Source organism: Rhincodon typus, chromosome 3 (assembly GCF_021869965.1).
Source record: "Rhincodon typus isolate 14 chromosome 3, sRhiTyp1.1, whole genome shotgun sequence".
NCBI classification, from domain to species: Eukaryota; Metazoa; Chordata; class Chondrichthyes; order Orectolobiformes; family Rhincodontidae; genus Rhincodon; species Rhincodon typus.
Genome location: NC_063334.1, coordinates 65,866,131 through 65,869,764, shown reverse-complemented (window position 1 = coordinate 65,869,764; position 3,634 = coordinate 65,866,131). Strand labels below are relative to the sequence as shown.

Below are 3,634 nucleotides of genomic sequence, written 5' to 3'. Positions count from 1 at the left end.
AGCCTCTCTGCTCCTATGATGCTGCTTGGCCTGCTGTGTTCATCCAGGCCTGCACCTTGTTGTCTTGGCCTGAATATTGACTTCACCAGCTTCAAAATCTCTCCTCCCTCAACCTATCCATCTTTTAACTCACCTGTACACTACACCCTTCCCACTGACCAACCATAATAACCCACTGCCTGCATCATCAGCTTCAAAATCTCTCCACCCCCCAATCTGTCCATCATACTACTCACCTATCCACTCCACCCTTCTCACTGACCAATCACAGTAATACCCTACCTGCATCCACTTATCTCATTCTAACTTACACTCCCCCAGCCCCATTAACCTACCCTTATTTATTTCTGGGCTCCCCTCCCCCTCCCCAGTCCTGACAAAGGGTTTCGGCCCAAAGCATTGACTTTCCTGCTCCTCAGGTGCTGTCTGACCTGCTGTGCTTTCCCAGTTCCACATTTATTGACTGTACGCTATCAACTTTGCTTCATCAGAGGTATCTGGAGATAGTTCGATCATAAGACCACAAAAAAATAGGAACAGGAGTAGGTTGTTCAGCCACAGTTCCACATTTATTGACTGTATGCTATCAACTTTCCTTCATCAGAGGTATCTGGAGATAGTTCGATCATAAGACCACAAAAAAATAGGAACAGGAGTAGGTTGTTCAGCTGCTCAAACCTGCTCCACCATTCAATTGAATCACGACTGATCTGACATTCCTCACTTCCACTTTCCTGCCTTTTCCCTGTAACTCTTGATTCTCCTACTGATTAAGAATCTATCCATCTCAGCCTTAAATATGCACAAGGACTGTGTCCACGCAGCTCGTTGTAGAAGGGAGCCCCAAAGACTCTCAATCCTCAGAGAAGAAATTACCCCTCATCTCAGTCTTAAACTGGTATCTCTTTCATTCCATCATGTGTCAAGCATTGTGAAAAATTTGAAGTCATGAAATTATGTTGATGGTTCTTGGATGATCAGAAGTAGGTGCCTGTCAGGAAATGATAGCTTTTTTTGACTGCAGCAAGGCCAATTCAAAGTCTAAGCTTGCCATCTTTGCATTGCACAATTAATAGATTTAATGCCCACAGAGAAAAGTCATTTCACTGAATGATACTGTGTGTTTCTAATCTTTTCAGCTTCTGATACACTTTAACATGGATTGCAAATGGCAAATGTCTCGTTTTACAAATCTGACAAAGTTGAAGTATCTGTGTGAGGGGCAGGACCATGCCCCCTAATCTCTCAAAAGCAAGCCAATAAGTCAGGTTAAAGCACGTGAAGCCTGGTCCAATCACGTATGTATTTCAGTGGATATTTGATCCAAGTCTATCAAAAACGTTTACCCACATAATGCTTCTGCTTCTGATGAACATGTCTAAGGAATCATTGAGATTGTGATATTTCCCAAAACCATATAATGGCAACATTGTAATTTTGAAGAGCATCTAGAACAGGAGTGAGAGAAAGTCGTGAAAAATCGTGATGATAGAATTTGTCACTTAAAACGGATACTTTCATAGTAACTTCAATGAGAAGCGGTACTGAGATACCTGCAATCGCACTGACAATGATCTGGTGTTTAAACCATTCATGATAGTAAACATATGCCACAACTCACTCTTACCAAGGTTTTCCCATGTGTGTTGAACTGATACAGTCCTCTTCACTTAGACTTTTATTTTAGGCATGAATTACACTTTTTCCCTTGAGTTCAGTATGATGTCATGAATCGATGGCCACTTCTGCAATTCAAGTACAGCTTTGACCATGTCGGACTACGATGGACCATGTGTTAATGAGACTATTGAGGTCTCTTTTTCATTAATCCTTGTACTAGTTGGGCAGGTTTTGCCGACAATTGCAAGGTTGAGGATACATTTCTGTGGAATCTTTCTGAATTAAAACACAGACTGCCAAAGCCATAACTTTTTCCATGGTAAAATCATTATCCTCCATAAGGAGGCATTCTTTAATTCATGCGTGAAACATTTTCAAATAATTTGTCACAAATTAAACCATGGATTAGTGTCCCGAATCTACATGTAGAGACCATTTGGCATCAAGCTGGCCCTTACTATTTAGTGGGCACACCATTTCCCCGGCGTCTTTCCTGTAATATGTATCGTTTAATCATGGCACTTTTCCTTAGCCCAAACTATTTTTTCATGAACACTTATCTCCATAACAAACACTGATGTGCCTTCCATCAGCTGTTTGAATAATCATTGCCCTTCTGCTCTGAGACATTGCAGGACTATTGCTTACTTGTGGATCATTGCAACATCTGGATTTTCCATTCTCAAAGTGAGCAATCCATCCATCCCCCAACCCAGGTGGATATTCTGATCAGGAATGAAATGGTGCCTGAGCTGATAAATTTAAACTCTTCTCCATATTTTTGTCATTATTTACCTGAGTTGATTGCCTTACTAATGGGGCAAGAAATGCAGATCCTGCACATTCCCCTCAAGTTGCTATCTTTGATCGTTTGCAGACATTCTGTGTCTATTCCAAGGGATTTGAATAAGGGATGTGCAGTAATACAAACCGAGTACACACCCTTCACCTTGATTTTAATTCATTCACAGGATATGGGCATCTCTGACTTGGCCAGCACTTATTACCCTCCCCTAATTGTCCAGAAGTCCATTTGAGTCCCGTGTAGGCCAGATCAGGTGAGGATGGCAGTTTCCTTCCCCAAAAAGCATTCATGAGCAAGTTAGGTTTTCCCAGCAATCAACAATGGTTTCACAGTTATCATTAGACTCTCAAAGATAGTAGGAACTGCAGATGCTGGAGAATCCGAGACAACAAGGTGCGGAGCTGGATGAACACAGCAGGCCAAGCAGCATCATAGGAGCAGAAAGGCTGACGTTTCGGGCCTCGACCCTTCTGCTCCTATGATGCTGCTTGGCCTGCTGTGTTCATCCAGCTCTGCACCTTGTTGTCATTAGACTCTCAATCCAGCTTTTTTATTGAATTGAAATTCCACCGTGGCAGGATTGTGAACCCAGGTCCCAGCAACATTACCTAGGTCTCCGGATTAAAAGTCTAGCGCTATTATCAATAGGCCATTTCCTACCGCCATTGAAATCCTCCCATGTATACATTCAGTTAGGACTCATTGAACTGATGAGGACTCACTAATAATAATATTGAACTCACTATAAAAGCACTTGTCTGGATGGGTGCAGCTCCGACAACACTCAATCAATCGCCTCAACCTCTCCACCCCTCTCATCCACTCCAACCTCTAACCCACGGAACGTGCAGCCCTCCGCTCCAATCCCAACCTCACCATAAAACCCACGGATAAGGGAGACGCAGTTGTAGTATGGCGCACTGACCTCTACACCGCCGAGGCCAGGCGCCCACTCTCCGACGCCTCCTCCTACCACCCCCTTGATCACGACCCCACCATGGAAACCAATATCCATTTCAAGCCCACCGACTCCCACAGCTACCTAGAATACACCTTCTCCCACCCACCTTCCTACAAAAATGCCATCCCCTATTCCCAATTCCTTCACCTCCGCCGCATCTTCTCCCAGGATGAGGCATTCCACTACCGTACATCTCAGATGTCCTCATTTTTCAAGGACCGCAAATTCCCCCTCTCAGTGGTCGAGAA

At 43.7% G+C, this 3,634-nt stretch overlaps 1 protein-coding gene across 1 annotated transcript in view; it reads right to left on the bottom strand.

Moving 5' to 3' along the window:
* Positions 1-3,634, bottom strand: part of LOC109913450 (centrosomal protein of 120 kDa) — a 181,537-nt gene that overhangs the window by 111,069 nt on the left and 66,834 nt on the right. The gene's annotated exons all lie outside the window — the stretch shown is intronic.